This window comes from Felis catus, chromosome B2 (assembly GCF_018350175.1).
Source record: "Felis catus isolate Fca126 chromosome B2, F.catus_Fca126_mat1.0, whole genome shotgun sequence".
Classification (NCBI taxonomy): Eukaryota; Metazoa; Chordata; class Mammalia; order Carnivora; family Felidae; genus Felis; species Felis catus.
In genome coordinates this window covers 27,791,383-27,806,812 of record NC_058372.1, presented here as the reverse complement: position 1 = coordinate 27,806,812, position 15,430 = coordinate 27,791,383, and the positions used below count along the sequence as shown (strand labels likewise).

The 15,430-nt window shown below is 40.5% G+C and overlaps 1 long non-coding RNA gene across 1 annotated transcript in view; it reads left to right on the top strand.

Moving 5' to 3' along the window:
* Window positions 1-15,183, top strand: part of LOC123385320 — a 38,672-nt gene extending 23,489 nt beyond the window's left edge. The window contains exon 3 of the long non-coding RNA XR_006597628.1: window positions 14,691-15,183. This is a non-coding gene — a long non-coding RNA (uncharacterized LOC123385320). The remainder of the gene's footprint in view (window positions 1-14,690) is intronic.
* The last annotated feature ends 247 nt before the right edge of the window (window positions 15,184-15,430 follow it).

Sequence of the window (15,430 nt, the reverse complement as noted above, 5' to 3'; positions counted from 1 at the left end):
GTGAAGTCGTATGATTTTTGTCTTTCTCTGACTGACTAATTTTACTTAACATAATACCCCCCAATTCAATCCATGTAGCTGCAAATAGCAAGATTTTGTTCTTTTTGATTGCCGAGTAATACTCCATTGTATATATATACCACATGTTCTTTTTTTATATGAAATTTATTGTCCAATTGGTTTCCATACAACACGCAGTGATCATCCCAAAAGGTGCCCTCCTCAATACCCATCACCCACCCTCCCTCCTCCCCACCCCCCATCAACCCTCAGTTTGTTCTCAGTTTTTAAGAGTCTCTTATGCTTTGGCTCTCTCCCTCTCTAACCTCTTTTTCTTCTTCCCCTCCACCATGTACTTCTGTTAAGTTTCTCAGGATCCACATAAGAGTGAAAACATATGGTATCTGTCTTTCTCTGTATGACTTATTTCACTTAGCATCACACTCTCCATTTCCATCCACGTTGCTACAAAGGCCAGATTTCATTCTTTCTCATTGCCATGTAGTATTCCATTGTGTATATAAACCACAATTTTTTTTATCCATTCGTCACTTGATAGACATTTAGGCTCTTTCCATAATTTGGCTATTGTTGAGAGTGCTGCTATAAACATTGGGGTACAAGTGCCCCTATGCATCAGCACTCCTATATCCGTTGGGTAAATTCCTAGCAGTGTTATTACTGGGTCATAGGGTATGTCCAGTTTTAATTTCCTGAGGAACCTCCACACTGCTTTCCAGAGCGGCCGCACCAATCTGCATTCCCACCAACAGTGCAAGAGGGTTCCCGTTTCTCCACATCCTCTCCAGCATCTATAGTCTCCTGATTTGTTCATTTTGGCCACTCTGACTGGTGTGAGGTGATATCCGAGTGTGGTTTTGATTTGTATTTCCCTGATGAGGAGTGACGTTGAGCATCTTTTCATATGTCTGTTCGCCATCTGGATGTCTTCTTTAGAGAAGTGTCTATTCATGTGTTCTGCCCATGTAAAGAAATTTACTGGATTATTTGTTTTTCAGGTGTGAAGTTTGGTGAGCTCTTTGTAGATTTTGGATACTAGCCCTTTGTCCGATATGTCATTTGCAAGGATCTTTTCCCATTCCGTTGGTTGCCTTTTAGTTTTGTTGGTTGTTTCTTTTGCTGTTCAGAAGCTTTTCATCTTCATGAGGTCCCAATAGTTCATATTTGCTTCTAATTCCATTGCTTTTGGGGATATGTCAAGTAAGAAATTGCTGCAGCTGAAGTCAGAGAGGTCTTTTCCTGCTTTCTCCTCTAGGGTTTTGATGGTTTCCTGTCTCACATTCAGGTCTTTATCCATTGTGAGTTTGTTTTTGCAAATGGTGTAAGAACGTGGTCTAGTTTCATCCTTCTGCATGTTGCTGTCCAGTTCTCCCAGCACCATTTGTTAAAGAGACTGTCTTTTTCCCTTTGGATATTATTTCCTGCTTTGTCAAAGATTAATTGGCCATACTTTTGTGGATCTAGTTCTGGGGTTTCTATTCTATTCCACTGGTCTATGTGTCTGTTTTTGTGCCAATACCATGCTGTCTTGATGATGACAGCTTTGTAGTAGAGGCTAATGTCTGGGATTGTGATGCCTCCTGCTTTGCTCTTCTTCAAAATTACTTTGGCTATTCGGGGCCTTTTGTGGTTCCATACAAATTTTAGGATTGCTTGCTCTAGCTTCGAGAAGAATGCTGGTGCAATTTTGATTGGGATTGCATTGACAGTGTAAATAGCTTTGGGTAGTATTGACATTTTGAAAATATTTATTCTTCCAATCCATGAGCATGTAATACTTTTCCATTTCTTTATGTCTTCTTCAATTTCCTTCATTAGCTTTCTATACTTTTCAGCATACAGTTCTTTTACATCTTTGGTTAGGTTTATTCCTGGGTATTTTATGCTTCTTGGTGCAATTGTGAATGGGATCAGTTTCTTTATCTTTCTGTTGCTTCATTAGCAGGGTATAAGAATGCAACTGATTTCTGTACATTGATTTTGTATCCTGCGACTTTGCTGAATTCATGTATCAGTTCTAGGAGAATTTTGGTGGAGTCTATCGTGTTTTTTTTTTTTTTTTTTTGATTATTATTATTGAGAGACAGATAGACACAGAGCATGAGCAGGGGAGGGACAGAGAGAGAGGGAGACACAGAATCCGAGGCAGGCTCCAGACTCTGAGCTGTCAGCACAGAGCCCGATGCGGGGCTCGAACCCACAAACTGCGAGATCATGACCTGAGCCGAAGTCGGTCGCTTAACCAACTGAGCCACTCAGGCACCCCAATCGTGTTTTCAATGTATAATATCATCTCATCTGCAAAAAGTGAAAGGTTGACTTCATCTTTGCCAATTTTGATGCCTTTGATTTCCTTTTGTTACCTGATAGCTGATGCTAGCACTTCCAACAATATGTTAAACAACAGAGGTGAGAGTGGACATCCCTGTCGTGTTCCTGATCTCAGGGGAAAGCTCTCAGTTTTTCCCCATTGAGGATGATATTAGCTGTGGGCTTTTCATAAATGGCTTTTATGATGTTTAAGTATGTTCCTTCTATCCCGAGTTTCTCGGGGTTTTTTATTAAGAAAGGATGCTGAATTTTGTCAAATGCTTTTGCTGCATCGATTGACAGGATCATATGGTTCTTATCTTTTCTTTTATTAATGTGATGTATCACACTGATTGATTGGCAAATGTTGAACCATCCCTGCAGCCAGGATGAATTCCACTTGATCATGGTGAATAATTTTTTGTATATGCTGTTGAATTTGATTTGCTAGTATCTTCTGGAGAATTTTTGCATCCATATTCATCAGGGATTTTGGCCTGTAGTTCTGTTTTTCTACTGGGTCTCTGTCTGGTTTAGGAATCAAGTTAATGCTGGCATCATAGAATGAGTCTGGAAGTTTTCCTTCCCTTTCTATTTTTTGGAATAGCTTGAGGATAGGTAATATTTCTGCTTTAAATGTCTGCTAGAATACCCCTAGGAAGCCATCTGGTCCTGGACTCTTATTTGTTGGGTGATTTTTGATAACTGATTCAATTTCTTCGCTGGTTATGGCTCTGTTCAAGCTTTCTATTTCTTCCTGTTTGAGTTTTGGAAGTGTGTGGGTGTTTAGGAATTTGTCCATTTCATCCAGGTTGTCCAGTTTGTTGGCATATAATTTTTCATAGTATTCCCTGATAATTGTTTGTATTTCTGAGGGATTGGTTGTAATAATCCATTTTCATTCATGATTTTATCTGTTTGGGTCATCTCTCTTTTCTTTTTGAGAAGCCTGGCTAGAGGTTTGTCAATTTTGTTTATTTTTTCAAAAAACCAACTCTTGGGTTCATTGATCTGCTCTACAGTTTTTCTAGATTCTGTATTGTTTATTTCTCTATGATCTTTATTATTTCTCTTCTTCTTCTGTGTTTGGGGGTGTCTTGCTGTTCTGCTTCTATTTCCTTTAGGTGTGCTGTTAGATTTTGTATTTGGGATTTTTCTTGTTTCTTGAGATAGGCCTGGATTGCAATGTATTTTCCTCTCAGGATTGTAATTGCTACATCCCAAAGCGTTTGGATTGTTGTATTTTCATTTTTATTTGTTTCCATATATTTTTAAAATTCTTCTCTAATTGCCTGGTTGAGCCATTCATTCTTTAGTAGGGTGTTCTTTAACCTCCATTTTTTGGAGGTTTTCCAGACTTTTTCCTGTGGTTGATTTCAAGCTTCATAGCATTGTGGTCTGAAAGTATGCATGGCATGATCTCAATTCTTGTATATTTATGAAGGCTGTTTTGTGACCCAGTATGTGATCTATCTTGGAGAATGTTCCATGTGCACTCTAGAAGAAAGTATATTCTGTTGCTTTGGGATGCAGAGTTCTACATATATCTGTCATGTCCATCTGATCCAATGTATCATTCAGGGCCCTTGTTTCTTTATTGATCGTGTGTCTAGATGATCTATCCATTGCTCGAAGTGGTGTAGTAAAGTCCCCTGAAATTACCACATTCTTATGAACAAGGTTGCTTATGTTTGTGATTAATTGTTTTATATATTTTGGTGCTCTGAATTTGGTGCATAGACATTTATAAATGTTAGCTTCTCTTAATGGATAGACCCTGTAATTATTATATAATGTCCTTCTTCATCGCTTGTTACAGCCTTTAATTTGAAGTCTAGTTTATCTGATATAAGTATGGCTACTCCAGCTTCTTTTGACTTCCAGTAGCATGATAGATAGTTCTCCATCCCCTCACTTTCAATCTGAAGGTGTCCTTAGGTCTAAAATGAGCCTCTTGTAGACAGCAAATAGATGGGTCTTGTTTTTTTTGTTCATTCTGATACCCTATGTCTTTTGGTTGGAGCATTTAGTCCATTTACATTCAGTGTTGTTTTAGAAAGATATGGGTTTAGAGTCATTGTGATGTCTGTAGGTTTCATGCTTGTAGTGATGTCTCTGGTACTTAGTGGTCCCTCCAACATTTCACTCACAGAATCCTCCTTAGTATCTCTCGTAAGGCTGGTTTAGTGGTGATGAATTCCTTCAGTTTTTGTTCGTTTGGGAAGACCTTTATCTCTCCTTCTATTCTTAATGACAGACTTGCTGGATAAAGGACTCTCAGCTGCATATTTTTTCTGTTCATCACATTGAAGATTTTCTGCCATTACTTTCTGGCTTGCCAAGTGTCAGTAGATAGATCCGTCACAAGTCTTATCAGTCTCCCTTTATATGTTAGAGCCTGTTTATCCCTAGCTGCTTTCAGAATTTTCTCTTTATCCTTGTATTTTGCCAGTTTTACTATGATAGATCATGCAGAAGATCTATTCAAGTTATGTCTGAAGGGTGTTCTCTGTGCCTCTTGGATTTCAATGCTGTCTTTCTTTCCCAGAAAAGCTTCCCTATCAGGAAGTTCTCAGGTATGATTTCTTCCCGTACACCTTCAGCCCCTTTCTCTCTCTTCTTCCTCTGGAATCCCAATTATGCATATATTATTATGTTTCATTGCATCACTCAGTTCTCTATTTCTCCCCTCATACTTCTGGATTTTTTTATCTCTCTTTTTCTCAGCTTCCTCTTTTTCCATAATTTTATCTTCTAATTCACCTATTCTCTCCTCTGCGTCTTCAGTCCTAGCTGTGGTCGCCTCCATTTTATTTTGCAGCTCATTTACAGCATTTTTTAGCTCCTCTGGAATGTTTCTTAGTCCCTTGATCTCTGTAGCAATAGATTATCTCCCATCTTGTATACTTTTTTCAAGCCCAGAGATTAATTTTATGACTATTATTTTAAATCATTTTCTGTTATATTGCTTAAATCATTTTTGATCAGTTCATTAGCTATCACTACTTCCTGGAGTTTCTTTTGAGGAGAATTCTTCCGTTTCATCATTTTGGATAGTCCCTGGAGTGGGGCAGAACTGCAGGGCTCTTCCTCTGTGCTGTCTGGAGTAACTTGCATTGGTGGGCAGGGCAGTCAGACCTGATGTCTGCCCCCAGCCCACCGCTGGTGCCACAGTCAGACTGGTGTGTACCTTATCTTCCCCTCTCCCAGGTGCAGGACTCACTGTGGAGTGGTGTGGCCCCTGTCTGGGCTGCTTGCACACTGCCAGGCTTGTGGTGTTGCTTCAATGGGATCTGGTTTATTAGCCAGGGTGGATCCGCAAGGTGCTCACTGGTGGGAGGGGCATACTCAGCTTGCTTTCCCTTCAGTCATCTGCTTTGGGAGGGGCCCTGTGGCACTGGGAGGGAGGCAGACCTGTTGGAGGGATGGATCCACAGAAGCACAGTGTTGGGTGTTTGCGCGGTGCAAGCAAGTTGAGTGTTGGGAACTGGTTCCCTTTGGGTTTTGGCTGGGGGATGGGCAAGGGAGATGGTACTGGCCAGTGCCTTTGTTCCCCACCGATCTGAGCCTTGTCCTCTGGGGCTCAACAACTCTCCCTCCCGTTGTCCTCTAGCCCTCCCATCTCTGAGCAGAATTGTTGACTTATAGCATTCCAGATAATAAGTCCTGTTGGCTGTCAGAACTCACACAGTCTGGCCCTCTGCTTTGCAAGCCAGACTCAGGGGTTCTGCCTTGCCAGTGGGGCTGCCCCTCCACTGCCCCAGCTCCCTCCTGCCAGTCCATATAGCGTGCACTGCCTCTCCACCCTTCCTACCCTCTTCTGTGTGCCTCTTGTCTATGCTTGGCTCCAGAGATTCCATTCTGCTAGTCTTCTGGCAGTTTTTTGGGTTATTTAGGCAGATGTGGGTGGAATCTAACTGATCAGCAGGACGTGGTGAGACCAGCATCCTCCTTTGCCGCCGTCTTCCACAGTCCTCCTGCCCACATGTTCTTTATCCATTCATCCATCAATGGACATTTGAGCTCTTTCCATACTTTGGGTATTGTAGATAATGCTGCTATAAACATGGGTGTGTGTGTGTCCCTGTGTCCCTTTGAAACAGCACACCTCTATCTCGTGGACAAATGCCTAGTAGTGCAATTGCTGGGTCATAGGGTAGTTCTATTTGTAGTTTTTTGAGGAACTTCCATACTGTTTTCCAGAGTGGCTGTACCAGCTTGCATTCCCATGTTAATTATTGTTAATTTCTGTTCTCAATGCAGCCATGACCAATGTATGTATGGTCCACAGTATAGGGACTCGTGCTTGCTGTCTTCCTTTCTCTATCTTTAGCAAAAGAAATGCTGAGTGGAATAGCAAACATTATATGAACTGCCCTTCCAGAAAAGATATCTGCAACATATTAAGCATGTTCTGGCTATTTCTATGTTCAGTGCATCCATGTCACATGGGACTTGATAAGAGGGTCCTTCCAGAGTGAATATTCTGGGATCTGTGATGCCTTCCTCCATATATAAGATGCCATGTATCCAGAGGGAATGTGCCTCATCTAGACTTTGCCTTTTCCTGAAGAGGCTGTTTACTTTCAACAGACTACAACCTCATGATTTCTGTCTAAGCAGCATTTACCTAGGAGACTCTATTTGAATGCCAGAGTTTATTAACCATGTTCTTTTATCATCTGTATTTGCTTTGCTCTCTGGAGCCTTGTTGACCCTGGAGAGACTGTCCCTTTAAGGGCTAGTCAATTCCTAAGGATAGTAACCCCAGGAGTGCACCTGGAAAGTGCAACCAATCCAGAGCCCACTCCAATTTACCTGCTTTATCAGGCTCTAGCACTCTAGGTCACTCTGTGACCAATCCAGAGCCCACTCCAATTTACCTGCTTTATCAGGCTCTAGCACTCTAGGTCACTCTGTACCTGCTCTACTAATTCCAGGACCAGGTGCCAAACAACCAGGGATGGCTCTGTGTCTCAGACCCTGTTGAAATGATTCAAGCCAGCTAATAAAAAATCTGCTTACCCTGCCTTACCTGTTCCTTCCTTCAGAAGCTACAATAACATGTTTCCCCCTGGCTTCCTGCACCTCCTGAACCACTGTGATGCTTTCCCATGTGTCCCTGCATGATGTGGCATGCCCCTCCTCTGGAGATCTGTGAAAAACAAGCTATCTTTTCAAGGGCAATCACATCCTAATCTGTTGGCCTTATTATACTCCAAATTTTCTATTAATACATTATACTTGAGAACATAAGAGATGACAACATTCAGAATGGCAAATTATTTGCCCTCACACTTGGGTAGTTTCTGTGCCAGACCAGGCTCAACCTGGGGCATTTTATACCTTTCAGGCAGGTTTTCCTCTGGCACGTTTGACTGAACCTGATCAGCCACACTTCTGATCATCCCCAAAGATGACTTTTCTGAAAGAGGGAGTTTACATATAAGCCAAGTTCTAGTACAAAGGGGAAAAAATCATTTCAAAATTTACTCTAGTCGGCTTTCTCCACTTTTAATCTCCTGGGGTGGTAATTTAAATTCTTTCTATTAATGTGCAATAATAGGGTGGGGGCTGAAATTCTAACCTGAGTCATCCTGTCTCCACCCTGGACTCAGGTGCCTGACATGAATAATATCCTCCCTTTTCATTAACTTGAAAAAGCAGCTGCCAAGCTGTGATCACAAGCAAGCTGTAGGACAGAACTGACCTGGGTTCAAATGAAGGTAAACTACTGCTTGTTCTTTCTTGCAAAGAGACAAGGAAGTGGACAAAGAACATGCATGGGTTCCATGGAGTAAGAAGATAAAAGAAAGTTAATAGTGTAAGCAATGGGACACACAAGCCTGGCTTAGAATCCTCACTCCCGCTCTGATTAGCTGTATGATCTTAGACAAATTAATTAACCTCTCTGAGCCTCAGCTTCTTTGTCAGTAAGATGACAAAATAAGAGAAAAATGAGAAGTAACATTTTCTGAGCAATTTTGATGTGCCATTGTTTTCAGTGCTTTCTATTATTAGCTAATTGAATAATAGTTAAATGTGATGTAGGTCTCATTGTATGGATGAAGAAACTAGGTGAAGAGGTTAGGATGTACATCCACGCAGCCTGCTGTGTTCAGGAGTTCAGGCCATTTCATGACCATGACAACATGTATGTAGAATAATTCCAGCCAGTGGTCAGCATCCATTGCTATCATTGACTTGTAGAGACTGAGTAGAGCTATTCTTATTCATAAGCAACAGCTGTTAATGTTTTTTGGGAACAAAGCTGCTCTCACTTGTGTGGTTATACTCAATGTGCCAATACCTCCTCCTTATGGTTTCTTTCCAGTCTTCTTCCCCAGAGCTAGAGGGGAAGGAGCCTGGTTCTGGTAACTTCTCCTACTATGAGTTCACTGAGGGAGAAGAGTTCAGACCTGGCTGGGAGTGGGGCAGGGATCCTCATATCCTGACCCCAAGATACGTCTGGAAATCCATAAGCATTATCCTCAGCCATCCCTGTCCCTAATGTGCTCCAGTGTCCTGCAGCCATGGTCTCATTGCAAAAGCTGTCTAACTGGTTCTCAAACTCTTCCTTGCCTTCATTCAACCTTAGGTTCACACTTGTCCTCTCAGTCATGTCTCATTTGAGAAGCTGTTCACATGAAGAGGTATGGGGCATGGAGAGTTGAATCTCAGAGGGAGGAAGGTTGAGGAGAGTGATGTGTGATCAGCTCCATCACCAATCCAGGGTAACCATTGTGGGTACTCAGGCTCAGTCTCATCAGGCGCTTAGCAGTATCTTCACAACAGAGGCTGGGCTGACGCTGACCAGAAAGATGGAGCTATGTGGAAGGCATGAGGATGTCATCCCACATGGGCACAGCAGAAATGGAGTGGAAAACAAAAGTCCTGTGACTTGTAACATAAGCTCATTCTTCCAAAGTTGTGGATATTGTGGGGATATGGTGACAAATACATAAAATAAAGATTCTCTACAAGCTGGATTGATGGTATCAGAGGTTCAAAGCCCAGGAGGAGGAACTTGGATTTGACCTTCAGCCCCACCACCTCATTTGCACTTGTGGCATCCATCCTAATGGTTCTGTTGGGGCTTACATCTGTGACCAGGCTAAATTCATGATAGAAGGTACAGCTGAATGCTCAAGGGCCCTGCACTTTCAGGGCATTGCTTCAGAATAAGGTGGTTAAATTGGTAGTACCTGGGCAGAAACACCAATGCCTGTAATTTTCTAGCTCCATCCTGGCCTTGAAAATTGAAAGACTCGGGGCGCCTGGGTGGCTCAGTCGGTTAAGCATCCGACTTCAGCTCAGGTCACGATCTCACGGTCTGTGAGTTCAAGCCCCGCGTCAGGCTCTGGGCTGATGGCCCAGAGCCTGGAGCCTGCTTCCGATTCTGTGTCTCCCTCTCTCTCTGCTCCTCCCCCATTCATGCTCTGTCTCTCTCTGTCTCAAAAATACATAAACGTTAAAAAAATTAAAAAAAAAAGAAAATTGAAAGACTCAATTTCTGCTAGTTAGTACAGATTGCTGATCAGATGAGTTAGGAGAATTAGGAGATACCATTGGAGAGCCATGTGAGGAAATCAGATTTTGGGAAGTTGAATCATATTTCAAATGCACTGTGTAAGCCTTCTGTTTAAAGGTTGCCTTCTAGAAAATTCTCTTATAATACTGAGGAATCATTTCACAGAATAAGTAGGAGCTCATTCCTAAACATAAAACCTACTTTCATCAGCTAGATTTTCCCAAATCTTTAAGAGTTTCCAGATGTGACAGTATATAAGCTTTTCAAAAATGACTCATGGAGTAAAAAATAATTGCAAAAATATGGAAAAATTTCTTATTGCTCCTTTTCTTATTAACAAGATAAATCATAAACTTAAATTGCTCGAATGAGTGAGAGATGGTGCCCTGATGCCTTTGAAATTGTCTTAGATGGAATGGCAGGGTGTGTTAAGGGGGAAAACACAAGCTCACTTTGTAAAGGACAAGGCTGTGGAAGATAAAATCTTTGGAGTCAGCAAAGATGACTTTGATGGGTTTGATTCCCAACTTCACCCTAAATAGCAAGCTGATATTGGGCAAGTTTTATAATCCTGTGAACCTCAGTTTCTTCATCTGTAAAATGAGACTAGTATTTCTCTTATAGGCTTACTTTGAAGATTTTGATCAATAACCAATAAGAAGTGGTCAATTAATATTAGTTTTCTCCTTCTCCCTTACAAAACATGTTTTAGATGAAACAGCAGAAAGGGGCACAGGGTCATCTAAACATACCTCAGCTTCTCTGTGATGAGGAAGGGTACACAGGCAGCCAGTACAGGGTTCTCCTTCCTGCACCTCTAGCATATTTTTATTTTCTTCTCCCTTGTCCCTTGCTGGCCAGATTAAATGAATATCCCACCTAGTAAATGCTTCCAAAGTACACAAAAGACAGTGAAGGAAAAATCACAGCTATAAAAGGATTAAACACTCCTAATGTTTCTCAGTTTTCTTTGTGAGGTGAGTTCTGGTCTTGTTTATTCCCTCCATATCCTCATATGTGAAATGGCCTCTGAGATGTTTTTAATTTTGAGCTTTCTATGATCTGTTCTCACTTGCTCTCCTGCCTAGGTGATGTTCTAAGCCCTTTAGCTCTTTAACTCACTTATCTTGATAACAACCCGTGAGGTAGTCACCATTGTTCCCCCTTTCACAGATAAGGAAACTGAGGCATAGAGGGATGAGTAATGTGCTCAACATCATAGAATGAGCAAGTGGAAGAGTGGGATCCAGGCCAAGCAATCTAGATCCAGAGTTTATGCTCATTCTGCTGTGTGCCTTTCCACCAAAGTCAAAATAAGAAAACTAAAGTCAGAGAGGCTTGGCTTCATGATATTGCCCTAAGCAGGGTATTTGAACCACAGTTTCTCTTGGAGAAAGACATGTGGCCCATGGACTCCTTTAGAAATCTCTACTTCCCTTGTTTTTCTGATGATACAGATATTTCATCACTCATCTTTTGGTCTTGGGACTGTGCATTTGGCTTGAGATCCTGAAAAACAAATTTGGTGGGAGTAGGATAACATTGGGAAGGGGCTGCATCCACACTTGGGGCTTTGTATGGGCAGAGCCCGGGGAAAGCACAGTTGGGTTTTCTGAGACAATAGTGCACAAAGGGATTAGTCAGGCAAGGCCAACACAAAGTGGTCAGATGGAGTTGAAGGTGGCTTCTCAGGATCCTAGGAAGCAGTCTACGTGGGAAGCTAGCCTGAGTGGCAGTCAGCCCCAGGAAGTCCATATTCTGACCTGTAGCTGGATACCATGAATAAAACCATTGCAAGAGGGTCTTGTTCTCCACTCCATTGGCAGTGCAGTACAATGCCTGAAACATACTGAGCATTTAGTAACATACTGAGCATTAAGTAACAGGAGGGCTGGGACCCAGGATGGATCCAAGATCTAAAGAAGAACAGAGGATCGAGGGAGGTGCTGAGACAGGACTGTATGGACATTTGCAACAAATTGCTATGTGGGAACTGAGGACATAGGAATGATGAGGCTGGGCCTTTTAATCTGGGGTCTAACTGGGTGACAGTTTCCAGATCCACTGAATGGTGAAGCCAAAGTTTTTGTTCATTTTCTTCTTTAAAATTTGCTCAAAGACTGAAAGCATAAGGGATCTGCAGCAAGCAAATACAAGGGACCAAACATAGGTAACTGTAGAGGGAAGAGTAGAAGAAACAATGCAGGGCCTGACACTGCCAAGCCTTCTTAGGTGGCTTGGCACCAATAGGTTGGTAGGAAGTTGATGGAGCATTCATGGTAAATTTTACCTACAAGCAATAAGCATAACAGATCCCAGGGAAACCTATATTTGAAAGACTATTTTTGTATTATAGAAATCCTAAAGAAGCCATTAATTGATCATTAGTGACTGGGTAACACCTATAATTAAAAACTATAGTGGGGTGCCTGGGTGGCTTAGTTGGCTAAGTGTCTGACTCTTGATTTCAGCTCAGGTCATGATTTCACAGTCATGAGATCGAGCCTTGCCTTAGGTTCTGCACTGAGCGTGAGCCTGCTTGGGATTCTCTCTCTTCCCTCTCTGTCTGCTCCTCCCTTACTCATGCACACACATGCTCTCGCTCTCTCTCTCTCTCTCAAAACAAATAAATAAATATTTAAAAAGTAAGTAAAAGTATAGTTAATAAGTTTGAAATAAATTTAATAGTCTTGGCCAATACTTATAAAAAATGAAACAATGACACTAGGAAATATCTATGCATTGTACATAGTAAGGTAGACTATTTTTTCATGAAAGTTTTGCTTCAATTTATAGAGTCATCTGTGTGTTTCTACTGAGTTGTGCTCAAAATGTATTTATGGCTGTGGATTTTAGTTAAAACAGGTTGAGAGTCATTCCTCCAAGCATTTGCTGAGAGCCTGTGATGAGTCAGATTCTATGCGAAGAGTGAGGGCTTTCAAAGCTCAGTTCTGCTCTAGGATAACCTTGGTGGACAGAAGGAACTGATACATGTTCAGTGTTCTATCAAGGGAAAGAGGAAAGCATCATAGAGACATGAGGAACAAAATGATGGGCATTTCAGGATGGATAGGAGTGCTGGGGAAGCCCTAGCGAAAGGTTGACATTGTATATTATACATATAGTTTACATGTTCACTACCTTCCAAACATTCTGATTGCATCAGATCTGATGCCATTCCCTTTGAGTTGACACCTAGTATGATCTCACCAAGACCCAAGAACTAGAACTGTCTGGGAATTAAATTGATGACTTTGGCATCACAAAGACATATTTTGGGAGCTACATTAAATTTTTCTTATAAAACATCAAATATCTGCTTGTGCTTGAAGAAATTTAAACAAATGTCTTGTACGAATGTAGTGTTCTCTTTTGTCATTTTATGTTTTGCAATGGTGTTAAGAGTCTCTGACTCAGGTAATGTGGTAATGTTATATCTTTGCTTCCAAGTAAATATGCTACCAAAAAATGACTTCTGTTTCACAACTAATGTTACTCAATCTCTGAACCTGCCAAACACAGTGTCAGTAGTCTTTCATACTGTGTAAGTTTTGCATGCCATCCTAATAACCCTCCCAAAGAAACCTTCAGGACATTTAAGACTAGCTCATCAGTTGTGTTTTCTGGAAGTACGTGTGAGTGTGAAAATTGGGGCTGTCAATAGACTAAGATTACAACAATGGAAATGCAGTCTATGGGTGTGGTTAAAAAGATGTATATGTGATACCAAACACATGGATTAAGTGTCACCATCTGCAGAACATGAAACCTCACCGATCTATTCGCCAAGGGACAGATAGCCACTTCTAACTGGTAAAATGTTGTCTTTGGTTTAGAATATTCCTTAATGGGTTGCTTCTTCAAAGCAAAGAAAGTGGCTCAAGAACTTTAAGGGCATTTTGGTATATTTAGAAATAAATTAGTTTGTAAGTTTATATAAACATATACATTATTTTGTAATAGTCATTTATAGTCCGACTTTCTGAATTGTGGCTGTTTCATACAGGCTGTCTTCCAAGTGATTGTCACTATGGTACAATTTTGTCATCTGGGTTTAATCAAAAGGTTTTTCAAGGGGGGGGTCATAAGCTTTTTACCAACTTTTTATTATAGAAAATTCTAACCTAAAAAATGGAGGTTGAAAGAATGGTACAATAAAAACACATTTAATTTCTGTCTAGGTTCAATGATTGTTACTATTTTGGATATTTATGTACACACACACACACATATATATATAATATACATATAACTACATATAAATACATATAATTAATACTTATGATTTAAATAAATATATTTTTAATATAAAATAAATAAAATTTAAATAAAATCTTCATATCATGATTATAAAGTATTAAATTATAGGCATGATGAAGACAGACAAAGGAATTAGGGTTAAGACAATGCTTTATGATTCTAATAATGCTGGAAACATGGCATTTATACTGAGTAAAAAAAAAAGAGGATGGCAGGCAGGGGTGATAAAGGGCCAGAAAAAGGAGGGAGGCTCTTTGTTCCTCTGAGGTTGAATATCACTGGGATCATAGGTTCTGGAGGGAATTAGGGTGACAGTCCAGTTTGAAGACTGGGATGCTTGAACTTGAGATTATGGATGAATAACAACTATTGATATGACAAAGTCTAGGGCATAATTAGGAGATAAAGTTGAGAACATAATCATTATATGAGAAAACCAAGAGACCAAGGTATTAGAAGGATTTATGTGGATGTAAATAAACATCACAAAGTGTAAGAACAGAACTAGTGTTGAAGAAAGTGAAGGTGACTTATTTTTTGCTTGTTGGTTTGCTTTTTTTGTTTTTAGGAAAGAGTGAGAAAAGAATAGAATGGAGTGAGAAGAAAAGAAGACACACTCTGCAGTCCCAATGGTATGAGAGGTAATGGGATAAAAAAAAAGCGCCACCTTGGAGACAGCCATGAAGGGACATTGTGGAAGGGGCAGCTTTCCATGAGAACAAGGTGAAAAGAGCGTTCAGCATAGCTTTGGAAATCACTTTTGAAAAGCAATATAGTTTTTTGTTTGCTTTCTTTTACAATTCAATGGATTTTAGTATATTCACAGAACTATGCAACCAGTTACCCAACAAGAAACCCTCTACTCATCAGTAGCCCTTTCTTCTGCCAGACCCTAGCCCCATGCAACAAGTTAATGGAAGATTATGCAGTTATTAACTTTTTTGGTGAAGAGTATAGAATTATGAGGAACTGCTTGAGAAAGCATAAAGAAAAAATCCAGAATACAAAATTCTTCACAATATTCCATGCAATAACTCCATGCAATAATTATTCCAACCATATAGCACATGAATAGATATTGTCAAAGTGAAGTGAAATATAAAAAATATATATATACTTTTTGCATGGTGGAGTTATCATCTCTGAAAATAAAATGCCTATGCTTTTTACCTTCTCAACCCTGACCTATATGTATGATATAGGACATATACCCAGAAGGATATTGTCAATGGTCTGCTGGATCTAATTGAATATCCATTTTCTCCTCCCAACTCATTATGTCTCAAACCCAGTTAACTTGTGCCATAC